We start from the raw sequence: 14,607 nt of genomic DNA on the forward strand, positions 1-14,607 counted from the left end.
CAAGAGAATTCAAAAAAATAATATACCATGACCAATTACGATTCATACCAAGTAAGCAAGGATGGTTTAACATAAAAAAAAAAAAGTCAGTCAATGTAATTCATCACATAAATAAAACAAAGGAAAAGGATCACATGATCACCTCAGCCAATGCAGAAAAAGCATTTGATAAAATCCAACACCCTTTTCCGATAAAAACTCTCAGCAAGATAGGGATAAAAGAGAAATTCCTCAACATATATATATATATATATATATATATATATATATATATATATATATATATATATATATATATATATACAAAACTAACGGTTAACATTATTCTCAAAGAGATTGAAAGCATCCCCCTCGTGAACGTGTATGAGACAAGGATGTCCATTATCACCACTCTTATTCAATACTGTACTGGAAGTCCCAGCCAGGGCAATAAACCAAGAAAGGGAAATAAAGGGCATCCAAATTGGTAAGGAAAAGCAAACTATCCCTATTCACAGATGACATGATCCTATACATAGAATATCCTAGAGATGCCACAATTAAGTTACTGAAACTAATAGAAGAGTTTAGCAAAGTGGCAGGGTACAAGATCAACATACAAAAATCATTTGGATTCCTCTACACTAACAAGTAGAACTCCAAAAAGGAAATCAAGAAAACAATACCATTGACAATAGCCCCTAAAAAAGATAAAATATGTACGAATAAATCTGACCAGGGAGGTGAAAGACTTATACAAGGAAAACTACAAAATGCTACTGCAAGAAACCAAAAGACCTATATAAATGGACAAATATACCATGTTCATGGATAGGATGACTTAACATTATGAAAATGTCAATACTACCCAAAGAGATCAATAGATATAATGCAATCACAATCCAAATCCCAACAACATTCTTTTAACGAAATGGAAAAACTAATCCCCAACTTTATATGGAGAGGAAAGAAGCCCCAAACAGTTAAAGCACTACTGAAGAAGAAAAATAAAGTAGGAGGCCTCACACTTCCAATCTCAGAACTTACTATGTTGTTGCTGTTAGGATGGCGAGACTACGTCTCACATACTTTGGACATGTTATCAGGAAGTATAAGTCCCTGGAGAAGGACATCACGCTCGGTAAAGTAGAGGGTCAGGGAAAAAGGGGAAGACCATCAATGAGATGGACTGACACAGTGCTGCAACAATGGGCTCAAGCATGGCAACAATTGTGAGGATGGTGCAGGACCGGGCAGTGTTTTGTTCTGTTGTACACAGGGTCACTATGAATCAGAACCAACTTGACGGCATCTAAGAACAACAACAACTACAGGGCAGAGCAGCATGGCTCCATACGGTTTCCAAGGAGCGGCTGGTGGATTCGAACTGCTGACCTTTTGGTTAGCAGTTGTAGCTCGCCATAGCTCTTAACCACTGTGCTACCTGGGCTCTATATATAGGTATAGTTGTGGGCATTTGTATACACATACTTGTGTGTGCTGCATATATATTCATATATATAATATAGCACATAGGGGGCACAGTTATGGAAACTTCCTAGACATATCCAAGCATCTTGTGGCACTGAGTTACTGGGTTTGAAGGCTCAGGACCATAGTCTTAGGGGACATCTAGGTCAATTGGCATAACATAGTTCATGAAGATAATGTTCTACATCCTAGGTTGGTGAGTAGCATTTGGGGTATTAAAAGCTTGCAAGCAGCCATCTAAGATAAAATTATTGGTCTCCTCCTGTCTGGAGCAAAGGTGAATGGAGGAAACTAAAGACTCAAGAAAACAATGCAGAGGACTAATGGGCCACACAACCTACAGCCTTCTCTAACCTGAGACCGGAGGAACTAGATGGTGCCTGGTCACCACTACTACTGACCGCTCTGACCAGGGACACAACAGATGGTCCCTGTTAGAATGGGAGAAAATGTAGAACAAAATTCAAGTTTATAAAAAAAGACCAGACTTACCCTACTGATAGAAACTGGAGGACGCACGAGACTATTGTTCTTTTAATCTGGAATTGAAGCCACTCCTGGAGGTCATCTTTCAGCCAAATAATAGATGGGCCTATAAAATAAACAATAACATCCTTGAGGAATGGACTCCTTATAACAATCGACTATACGAGACCAATCGCCCACATTTGCCCAAAAGCAAAGATCAGACAGCGAGGAGGGGCAGGGAAACTGAAGGGATGGAAATGTGGAAGGCAGGGTGGAAACAAGGAGAGTGCTGACACATTGCGGGGATAGCAACCAATGCCATGGAACAAGCTGTGTATAAACTGTTGAATGAGAAACTGCTGTGTAAACTTTCACCTAAAACACAATTTAAAAAAGGCAATAATAATGAAAACTTAAAAAAAAAAAATGAGGTATTCACTTATGTCAGAACCGACTTACAGAACCCTGCTGTTAAGTCGGGGAATATCTGTACATGGATGAAATAGAACCTCATCATGATTTAAACTTTTTTTCATTACTGTGCCATCTGACACAAGTAATCTAAGTAAGCATCATACATACTGGACCTACATATAACATTCCATTAAAAAAAAAAAAAACACCAGTTTACTTAATAACTGATTTTCAATAAACATTATTAGATAGATTCATTCCTAAAATTCACTGGGAACTTTTTTACTGTGCTACAGGGGCAAAAAGAAACAGAAACCTTGATGGAGAGCGGTATTTGACAGCATTACGAGATTACTGTTATTTTTTAGTGTGATGTCATTGAAGTTATGTCTGAGAGATTTCTTACATGCTGGAGATGCATACAGCGTGCTTGCAGAAAGAATGGTGTGACATCTCGGATTTCTTTAGAATAATGGGGCAGGGGTTGCTGAGGGTGTAGTCGAAAGAACGTTGGCTACATGTTGATAATCATTACAGCAGGATAAATGTCAAATATCCTCTAATACAAGTTTCCTTTTTCTTCTAAGAGCTATTGTTTCATATCCAGCGGACTGGGGAAAGATTTAGACAATCTGACAATACCCAAAATTCTACCCTGTTGATGGAAGAGTAAATTGGCAGACCACTTTAAAAAATAATTTGGCAATAAACAGTAAAGCTGAGAACGTACATACCATACAACAAAACAACTCCACTTCCAGGTTTCAGACCTGTAGAAACTCTTGTACATATACACAAAGAAACTGTTACATGAACGATCATGGAAGAATTTATAAGCAAAATTTTAAAAACAACCTATAAGTTCACGGAGATGAGAATGGATAAGTCAGAGAAGAACTACTGAACAAGAGCTATGTGTCAGCATGGATACATCTTATAAACATAATTTAAAGTTAAAAAAAAAAGCAAGTTGAAGACGTACAGATAACTTATAATTTCATTGAATACAGAGTTTTAAAATATGCCTGGGAATGAAACACCAAATCCAGGAGAGTGGTTATCTTTGGGAGGAGGGAATAGAGATTTGAAGGTAAAGGGTACTCAGAGGGCTTCAACAACACCGAGCATGTTTTTTTGTTCGTGTGTTTATAAACTGGGTGTGGTTACAGGGGTGTGCCTTATATTATCCAGAAATATTTTACAATATTTTTTAAATTCTAGAAAGAAAAACACTGATGGGTGATAGCATGGATAATTTTTAAAAAGACTGCTATGATTTAAGTTTTATTGTAACAAATAATGAATGTGTATTATTATTGTAATAATCAAATCTTTAGGGGTAATTCAAACTTTTCTTTCATAGTCTTCAAATTGGACATGATGTTCCAACATAACACTGGACCTACATATAACATTCCAGTATAAAATTCAAGAAAAATTATGGCACTTATTAATGTATTAGCAGCTAAAATAAAGATACACTGCAATTTTCAAACAGTATATAATAGTGAATTACTACTAAACCAAAAAAACCCATTGCCCTCAAGTCAATTCCTACTCATAGCGACCCTACAGGATAGAGTAGAACTGTCCCATAGGGTTTCCAAGGAGAGGCTGGTAGATTCCAACTGCCGACCTTACGGTTAGCAGCCCAGCTCTTAACCACCGTGCCACTAGGGCTTCTAATTATTACTGAGGAAACAAAATGATAGTAATTGCTGGTGTCAAGTTCTGACCCACTGAAAATCATATCACTATAATTACTATAGCCACATATCCCACCTTCATCTAGTCCCCACAGAAAGAATAACCTGCATAAGGAATAAATGGAGTATTAAATCTGATTCATGTCATTATAAAATTTGCCACTAGGGGTTCCCAAACAGCACAACAGCAACTAAAACTCAAATTACGTATCAACCAAGTACAAGTGGGAGAAATATATTATCCTAATGTGCAAGTGGCAAGACCGGGGTACATGCAAATCAAACGCGTTATTACCATGATAATTCCTTTCTCTCGTAGCTACTGGTTTCCTCTCCAATGGCTTCCACCCTTGAGCCTCAAATCTAAAAAAAAGCCCCAATTTCTCCTATATTTTTTAATATGTTGTTGCTGTTTTTAGATGCTGTCAAATCGATTCCGGCTCACAGCAACCCTATCTACAACAGAACAGAACACTACCTGGTCCAGTGCCATCCTCATAATTGTTGCTTGAGCCCACTGTTGAAGTCCCTGTGTCAATCTATCACATTGAAGGTCTTCCTCTTTTTCGCTGACCCTCTACTTTACCAAGCATGATGTCCTTCTCCAGGGACTGGTTCCTCCTGATAACATGTCCAAAATAAGAAAGATGAAGCCTTGCGCCATTCTCACTTCTAAGGAGCATTCTGGTTGTACTTCTTCGAAGACAGATTTGTTCAGTCTTCTGGGAGTCCATGGTATGTTCAATATTCTTCACCACCAGTGTAACTCGAAGGCATCAATTCTTCTTCGGTCTTCCTTATTCACTGTCCAGCTTTTGAGTGCATATGAGGCAACTGGAAATACCATGGCTTGGGTCAGGCTCACCTTAGTCCTTAAAGTGACATTTTTGTTTTTTTAACACTTTAAAGAAGGCTTTTGCAGCAGATTTGCCTAATGTAATGCCTCATTTGATTTCTCGACTGCTGCTTCCAAGGGTGATGATTGTGGATCCAAGTAAAATGAAATCCTTGACAATTTCAATATTTTCTGTTTCTCATGATGTCGCTTATTGGTCCAGCTGTGAGGATTTTTGTTTTCTTTATGTTGAGGTATAATCCATAGTGAAGGCTGATGTCTTTAATCTTCATCAGTAAGTGCTTCAAGACTTCTTCGCTCTCAGCAAGCAAGGCTGTGTCACCTGCATATTGCAGGTTGTTAATGAGTCTTCCTCCAATCCTAACGACATATTCTTTTTCACATGGTCCAGCTTCTTGGATTATTTGCTCAGCATACAGATTAAGTATGGTGAAAGGGTGGAACCCTGATGCACACCATTTATCATTATAAACCACTCAGTATTCTGTTTTTATACTCTGACTTAATACAGCTTCTACCCCAACCACTTTGCCGTAACTGTTTTCACTATAGAAACCAACGACCTTCTAATAGTCAAATCCAAAGGTCAGTTTTCAATCTTTATCTTACTGACATTTGGAGCTGTTTATTAATCCTTCTTCCTGAAACAGTCTATGTTTTTGATTCTGTGAGACCACCAAATTTATGGTAAAAAGACAGATATTTATTGGTTCATTTGCTTAATCATTCATGTAACAAACACTTAAGAAAAGGCTTACACACAGAAAAAACGATCTTTGATGGTTACGAGGGAGGGGAAAGGTGGGGAGGGAGAATCACTAACTAGATAGTAAACAAATGTTAGCTTCGGTGAAGGGAAAGACAATACACAAAACATGGGAAGTCAGCACAACTTGACCAAAGCAGAAAGACAGAAGCTTCCTAGACACATCCAAACACCCTGAGGAACTGAATTACTGGGACTGAGGGACCATGGTAAACCCTGGTGGTGTACTGGTTAAGTGCTACAGCTGCTAACCAAGAGGTCAGCAGTTCAAATCCACCAGGTGCTCCTTGGAAACTCTATGGGGCAGTACCACTCTGTCCTATAGGGTCGCTATGAGTTGGAATCAACTCCACGGCAGTGGGTTAGTGGAGGGACCATGGTCTTGGGTGACATCTAAGTCAACTGGCATAGCATAGTTCATAAAGAAAATGTTCTACATCCTACTCTGGTGAGTAGCATCTGGGGTGTTAAAAGCTTGTGAGCAGCCATCAAGGATACATCTATTGTTCCCATCCCATTTGGAGCAAAAGAGAATGAAGAAAACCAAAGACACAAGGAAAATATTAGTACAAAGGACTAAAAGACCACATGAACCACAGCCTCCACCACCCTGACCCCAGAAGAACTAAATGGTGCCCGGCTGCCACCACCAACCACTCTGACAGGGATCACAATAGAGGGTCCCACATTGAGGAGAAAAATGTAGAACAAAATTTAATTTCACAAAAAAAAAAAAGACCAAAAGCAAAATGAGTAACAGAAAGACTCAGGTTTGCAAGTTACGCAGGAGTCAGATTTTAAGGACCTTGAACACAAACTCAAGGAATTTGCATTTTATCTCATTGTTATGGGGAGTCATCAAAGGTATATATTGTTTTGCTTTAGCAAGATTGTGCCATTATTATATCATGATGGGTTATTGTTACTGTTGTGGTGGTGGTTGTGTGCTGTTGAGTCAATTCCGACTCATAGTGATCCCATAGGACAGTGTAGAACCTCCCCACAGGGTTTCCAAGACCATAATCTTGAAGGAAGCAGGTTGCCCCATCTTTCTCCAGTGGAGCAACTCGTCAGTTCAAACCTCTGACTTTGGGTTAGCAGTCAAGTGCTAAACCACTGTGCCACCAGGGCAGTGAGAGTTTGGCGGATAGACTAGAGGTGGGAAGAAACTGAAGCTAAGGACTTTTTTAGAAAATGATTCCAACAGAAAGTGGTGTGGTGATAAGTGCTTGAACTGAGAGAATAGCAGTGCAGCAAAGGAGAAAAAAAAAAAAGACCAGACTTACTGGTCTGACAGAGACTGAGGATCCCCCAAGACTACAGCTCCTGGACACCATGCTAACTCAGAACTGAAGCCACTCCTGAAGGCCACCTTTCAGCCAAAGATTGAACAGGCCTATAAAACAAACAGTAACACACGTGAGGAATGTACTTCTTAGATCAATCAAATATAGGAGACCAAATGGGCAACACGTGCCCAAAAGTAAAGATGAGAAGGCGGGAAGGACAGGAAAACTGGACGAATGGACATAAGGAACCCAGGGTGTAAAGGGAAAAGGAGAGAGTGCTGATACATTGTGGGAATTGCAACCAAGGTCACAAAACAATTTGTATACAAATTTTTGAATGAGAACTAATTTGTGCTGTAAACTTTCACCTAAAGCACAATTAAAAAAAAAAAAACTTAACACTGGGTGCGAGACATTATGCTTAGGTGCTGGAATCAACAATAACAAGGAGCTTTAAGAAGCATACAGTCAAATGTCAGAGACAAAGTGACAAGCAATTAAAAAATAGATATGAGCTTCTTACTACAGGATTATAAGCTGGGGTGTCCTTAGAAGAATCCTGGGACAACTCAACCAATGGGAGACTGCCCACTACCTGCCTTTTTCATAGGCACTTTGGAATGTTATCAATGAGAAAATTTTTGAAATTGAATTTTAATAATCCTTAGGAAAAAACAGTACTGTACAGCCACCCAGTCATCACCACCCATTACCCCAACACAGGGCTCAGGAAAAGTACCCTAATTGCCTTACCCAAGGGTCAAAAAAAAAAAAGGGTAAGCCTGCTATAAATAGTCTCCAAAAGGTTTAAAAAGAAGGTAAGACACTCAAGGATTCCTTACTCAACATTTTCTCCTATATGTCCTGCAATCTGATTTGCATTTCCTATCACTATTAAAACAACAATGAAGTTCAAATTGTCAAGTAAGTACTCACAGTACTTCTCCTCTCCAATTGTGAAATTCATTCTTTCTTTGGTTTCTAGAACACAACTCTTTCCTAACTAGTTCTTCTATTGCTCTGATTTTTCTTTCTCTATTTCTTCTTCCTTGGGCCATCTTTTCTTTACATTCCATACATTCTCTCTATAGCATTTCATCCAATACCTTTCATTTATCTACCACACATCCAATTACACTTTATAAATTTACACTGAACCAAGGACGCTCTCAAACTTCAGATTTATATTTCTAGTGTCATTGTATTTGACAGGATCACAGTAGTGTGGAGGAAAAAAAAGAAAAAAGCAATGCTCTATTTGGCCCCCTTCTTGAAGAAAGAATCTGACTAAATAACCCCACGCCCAGACTAGATTCCTTGGATTCAAGTTTGTGTGGTTTATGGTTATGAGGCCAGGAGCCTTGAGTCCCCGAGATTCTAGTCAGGGAAAGATGGTGGAGCACATAGAAGTGCCAAAAAACACAGTTTAGAGAGTTCAGAAAAGATCTCCCAGGAGGAGAGATGTCTGAGACAGGTCACAGCTCTATAAAACAAAGTTACTTATACATTATAGTTACTAAAGTATGTCTTCATTTATTTGTCTTAAGTAAACAGCTCTGCAAGCGTGGAGCTTCCCTTTCCTGCCACTGCCCCCGCAAAAAGAAAAAAAAAAAAAAAAAACCAGGAAATATGGCCCTGTTAATTCAACAAAGAGTTATTTTTAAAATGTATTTATACCTAACAATACTGTTACTAAATCCTCCAATTTACAGGAGTTGTAAGTAGGTGTGATGCTTTACAAGAAATTTAAAATGCTTCACTCAATATTGTTTTTCCCCTTTTACTTTTGGAGTCTTCAAGGTAACAGAGAATTATTTCAGGACAGAAAGTACTGTTTTTAAATTTATTAAAATAAAGTTTTTAACACAGCAAAAAATATACAAACTGAAAAGTTAATTTATGGATAGCTGATCATTTCAATGCTGTAGAATATTTTTGGGTGTATCAGAGTTAAAGCACATTAAGATACCAGATGAAACCTGCAAGTGCATATCCATTATCCCAGTTAATAATTACACAATTTCTCAATCTGCAGAAGGCCACTTCAGCCAGAAAGACCAATACAACCGTAATTCTTTATCTTTAGAGTGGGCAGAGTCTGACGAATGGGTCAAAGATTTATAAAACAGGATGAACTCTATCAGCAGGTTTTGTCTTTGTGGAACACTGCAACTAAAAATGCTTATTACAAAATAGATGTGATTAAAAGAAAGTGCTTTCTATCTTATTACCATAAAGGTTTACTCTGTTACAATGCCTTTCCCCGTCTATTTCTACCAACAGCACTACGCAATCATAAAGTTACTCAATCGCATCAAATGACAAAATGCATTTGAGGCAGTATGATGTCAAAACTTAAAGTATGGGTTTTGGAATAAGATAGATGTGGTTCAAACCCCTATTCTGCAACTTAATAAAAATGTAAACTTGTGAAACTGTTGAGGCTGGGTGATAGGTACATGTGGTAATTTTCTTACATATTTGAAAACATCTATAATAAGAAATTAAATTTCTTTATCTGTCAAATGAGAATAATATCAATTCCTACCTTGTGGTGTTATTGTGAGACTGGCACATTGTAATCACTCAATGAATGTTAGTGTTTTCTAATCTTGAACACAGGAAGCTCTATACACATATACTTGGAAACAAACAAAAATCAACCCCTTGTGTTTTTTTCACGTTCTGTTTTTAAGTTTTTTTACACAGTTGTAACCATAAAATTTTAATAATTTTGTATTCTGCTTCAATCTACATATGGTTACCCTTTCATGCTAATTTATACTCTTTCTAGTTATTTTTAATGCTCACTTAATGATGAATCTAATTAGAAAAAGAACTGGACAATTTATAATGCCACAAACAATAGCTGAGGTACCAATCTTACAACAACATTGTGGGGGCATCAAGTATCTTAAAAAGTAATTTTGCTGGTCTCACTTTTATAAAAAGTCAAGAAAAACAGAAAGCAATGTTCTTTGTCAGTTACCAGAGATGGGAGAGGGAATCACTTTCTAGATAGTAAAAAAAAACACTAGTTATTTTTGGTGAGGGGAAAGGCAGTACCCAACACGGGTGAAGTCTGTACAACCTGTCCAACGTAAATGAAGACATTAATATACAAGAATAAGGGACAATTTCAGTAAATGCTACAACATACAATTTTGCGACAACAATAACAACCAAAAAATATGTGTGTGGTTACACAGGTAGACATGTATGCATGTATGTACATAGGAAGCCATATGTGAGTACATGAGTGTGCATGTACAGCTGTATCTGTAGGCCTAGGTATCCATATATGATAAACCACACAGGAGGCAGAGTTACAGATACTACCCAGACACAGCCAAACTCCTCAAAGGATAGGCTTACTGGGTTTGAAGGCTTAGGACCATAGTCTTGTGGGATAACTGGGTCAATTGGTGTAACATAATTCATAAAGATAATGTTCTACATCCTAGTTTGGTGAGTACTGTCTGGGGTCTTAAAAGCTTGCAAGTGGCCATCTAAGATACAACTACTGGTCTCTACTCATCTGGGACAGAAGAGAATGCAGGAAACAAAAGACTCAAAGAAGAAACTAGTCCACAGGACTAACAGCCCACATGGACCATAGCCTCATCTAGCCTGAGACGAGAAGACCTAGATGGTACCCGAATACCAATACTGACTGTTCTGACTAAGGACATAATAGAAGGTCCTGGACAGAAAGAGAAAAAATGTAGAACAGAACTTAAATTCCAAAAAAAGGCCAGACTCACTGAGACTAGAGGAACCCCCGAGACTAACGCCCTAAGATACCTTTTGAACTTGGAACAGAAGCCACTCTCGGTGGTCATCTTTTACCCAAATACACTTACCAACATAGTTGCATTCCAAAGACCATGCCATTATGTGAAAATGGAGGATGATGACATCAGATCACAAAATGGAGGGTAACTACATCATTACACAACTGCCATATTACATCATCACATAACTACCAAACCACTGAGAATCATAGCTCTGCCAAGCTAACGCATAACCTTAACCATCCCAGCCAACATTACTCTAGCCTCTCACCTTGGTGTTCGTTACTGCCAGATGTAGATTAACGTGCAAAATAGTCAGATAGTAGATTTACTACTGGCATAATGCGAAATGTCAGATAATGAGATGGCTTATAAGTGAGGAATAGGTGTAACAGATTGGATTATAAAATAAACAATACCACCTGTGAATACTGTGCTCCCTTATTAATCAACTATATGAGACCAAACGATCACCACTGACCCTAAAACAAAGATGAGAAGCCAAGGCAGCATAGGGAAGCTAGATTAATGGAAACAGAGCAAAAAGAATGGAAATAATGATAATGTTGACAAGTTATGAAAAATGTAACCAGTGTCATGGAACAAGCTGTGTAGAAATTGTTAAATGGGAACATAATCTGCTATGTAAATTTTCACCTAAAAAGTAATATTAAAAAAAATTAATTTTGCTAGTAAGGGCAAAAAGGTACTTCATGGTTCTTTTATTTGCATTTCCCTAGTTATTTTTAAAATTGAAAAAACAGTGAATTTTAAATCACATTTGGACTCATATCCTTAGTATATGAGTATACAAGCACGTGCACACAAACATACAAAGGAATAGAAAAATGGCCAAGGGAGACACAAGTATATACATCACAGAAAAAACAAATATTGAAAACATTCATCCTCATGAAAAAAAATGTGTAAAATAATGAGGAAATATTTTTCTATCAAACTAGCAAAGATTCATTAAAAAGGTACAAGTGTATAGGGAAAAGATTTATACTTGTGGGAGTTTAACCCTGTAAAACCTTTCTGAAGAGTCAACTGTCAACAGTGTGCCAAAAGTCTTAAAATTTTGCAGCCCTTTGGCCCCACAATTATACTTCTAGGAATTTAACCAAGGTTGAAAAATATCACATACATTCTCACAGATTCAACCACAAGGATGTTCACAGCAGTATTGTTTATAATGTTAGAAGAATGGGGAAAATGTGTGTCAAGAAAGATATGATTAAATAAATTATGTTACAGTCATACAAAGGCAAGCTATACATCCATTTAAAATCATGATTATACAATGTTATACAAATTTTTTTCTCAATATACTGATAGGTAAAACATGGAAACTACAGAAAATTATATATGGCAAGATCTTGTTTTATTGAAAAAAAATTATTCATTTTATCACTATTTAATTTTCTTCTGTGTAATAAAAATTAAAAATATATACTTGCTCTTCATGGTGACTGATATAAGTGGTAAAAAAGAAATATCCTTTACCTTTAACTTCATTTAATCAGTACATTCTGTTATCTTAATTCATGTGTGTTAAGAAATAACACTAGGTACTAATAACCCATGTTTTATGAACATTCATGCTGACCTCTTTACTCTTAAGAATTACTAACCGTTACCAGATGCTAGCATCTGAATTTACTATTTAAAAGGACTAAACATTTCCAAATTTTATGTTACTTATAAAAGGATATATTATTTATCCCACAAGTACAAACGCAGTTTAAGTTTGAGTCGGAATTGACTCAATGGCAACAGGTTTGAGTTTTCTTTTTTTAACCCCCCATTCCAGGTACCACCACGTGTCTGTCATTTTGTACTGTGGTGGCTTGCAGGTTGCTGTGACACTGGAAGATCTGTCACCGGTATTTCAAACACAACAGGGTCACCCTTGGTGGGCAGGTTTCAGCAGAGCTTCCAGACTAAGACAGACTAGGAAGAAGGACTTGGCAGTCTACTTCTGAAAAAACTGGCCAGTAAAAAGCTTATGAATAGGAGAACACTGTCTGACACAGCTCTGGAAGATGAGCCCCTCAGGCTGGATGGTACTCAAAATATAATGCCTCACATGCATGTGAGACCTGGACAATGAATAAGGAAGACTGAAGAAGAACTGATGCCTTTGAATTGTGGTGTTGGCGAAGAATACTGAATATACCATGGACTGCCAAAGGGATGAACAGATCTGTCTTGGAAGAAGTGCAACCAGAATGCTCATTAGAAGCAAGTATGGCAACACTTAGTCTCACATATTTCAGACATGTTGTCAGGAGGCTCAGTCCCTGGAGAAAGACATCATGCTTGTCAAAGTAGAGGGTCAGCAAAAAAGAGGAAGGCCCTCAATGAGATGGACTGACACAGTGGCTGCAACAATGGGTTCAAGTACAACAATGACTGTGAGGATGGCACAGAACCCGAGCAGTGCTCTGTTCTGTTCTACACGCAGTCACGATGAGTTGGAACCAACTCGATGGCACCTAACAACAACAATATTCCAGGGCATTCATCTTCTCCTAGTAAAACTGAAGCATCTAAACAGGAGGTGAACCTTAATCTAGCTGATTTTAAGCCTTGAAAGCAGGATGACTATTATAATGAAAAGTGCAAAGATGTGCAGTTAGAAAACCAAAAGGGAAGAACACACTTGGCATTTCTCAAACTGAAAGAAATGAAGAAAAAATTCATGCATCAAGTTGCAATACTGAAGGATTCTACAGAGAAAATGCTGAATGACACAGGAGGCATCAGAAGAAGACAGAAGGAATACACACTACCATACCAAAAAGAATTGGTTGACGTCCAGCCATTTCAGGAAGTAGCATATGATCAAGAACTGACAGTACTAAAGGAAGAAGTCGAAACTGCACTGAACGCACTGGCAAAAAGCAAGGCTCCAGGAATTGACTGACTACCAATTGAGATGTATGAACAAACAAATGCAACACTGGAGGTTCTCACTCTTCTATGCCAAGAAATCTCAAAGACAGCTACCTGGCCAAATGACTAGAAGAGATCCATATTTATGACCATGCCAAAGAAAGGTGATCCAATAGAATGCAGAAATCATCAAACAGTATAATTAACATCACACACAAGTAAAATTTTGCTGAAGATCATTCAAAATCAGTTACAACAGTACATCGACAGGGGACTACCAGAAATTCAAGCCGGATTCAGAAGAGCACACAGAACAAGGGATATCATTACGGATGCCAGATGGATCTTGGCTGAAAGCAGAGAATGCCAGAAAGATGTTGTCTTAGTTATCTGGTGCCGCTATAACAGAAAGACCACAAGTGGATAGCTTTAACAAAGAGAAATTTATTTTCTCACAGTCTACAAGGCTACAAGTACAAATTCAGGGTGCCAGCTCCAGGTGAAGGCTTTCTCACTCTGTCAGCCCTGGAGGAAGGTCTTTGTCATCAATCTTCCCCCGAGCACAGAGCTTCTCAGTGCAGGGACCCCAGGTCCAAAGAATGCACCATATTCCCGGTGCTTCTTTCTCGGTGGTATGAGGTCCCCCAGTCTCTCTGCTCACTTCCCTCTTTTATATCTCAAAAGAGATTGGCTTAAAACACAATCGAATCTTATAGATTGGGTCCTGCCTCCTTAACATAACCGCCGCTAATCTCGCCTCATTAACATCATACAGACAGGATTTATAACACACAGGAAAATGGTATCAGATGACAAAATGGTGGACAATCACACAATATTGGGACTGATGGCCTTGCCAAGTTGACACATTTAAAAAAAATTTTTATTGTGCTCTAAGTTTAAAAATCATGTCGGTCTCTCATACAGAAATTTGTATATACCATGC

General features: G+C 38.0%; 1 protein-coding gene across 9 annotated transcripts in view; it reads right to left on the bottom strand.

Annotated features, from left to right (window-relative positions):
* The window catches only part of SHLD2 (shieldin complex subunit 2), a 141,378-nt gene that overhangs the window by 75,187 nt on the left and 51,584 nt on the right, over positions 1–14,607 (bottom strand). For 8 of the 9 annotated variants that reach the window (XR_010322797.1, XM_064290296.1, XM_064290294.1 and 5 more), the window contains exon 2: positions 1,963–2,062. The gene's annotated coding sequence lies outside the window, so the exon portion shown is untranslated. Of the gene's footprint in view, positions 1–1,962; positions 2,063–6,966; positions 7,077–14,607 lie in introns of all 9 variants that reach the window. The other variant, XM_064290295.1, reaches the window with a different exon arrangement.

Source organism: Loxodonta africana, chromosome 8, assembly GCF_030014295.1.
Source record: "Loxodonta africana isolate mLoxAfr1 chromosome 8, mLoxAfr1.hap2, whole genome shotgun sequence".
In the NCBI taxonomy this organism is placed as follows: Eukaryota; Metazoa; Chordata; class Mammalia; order Proboscidea; family Elephantidae; genus Loxodonta; species Loxodonta africana.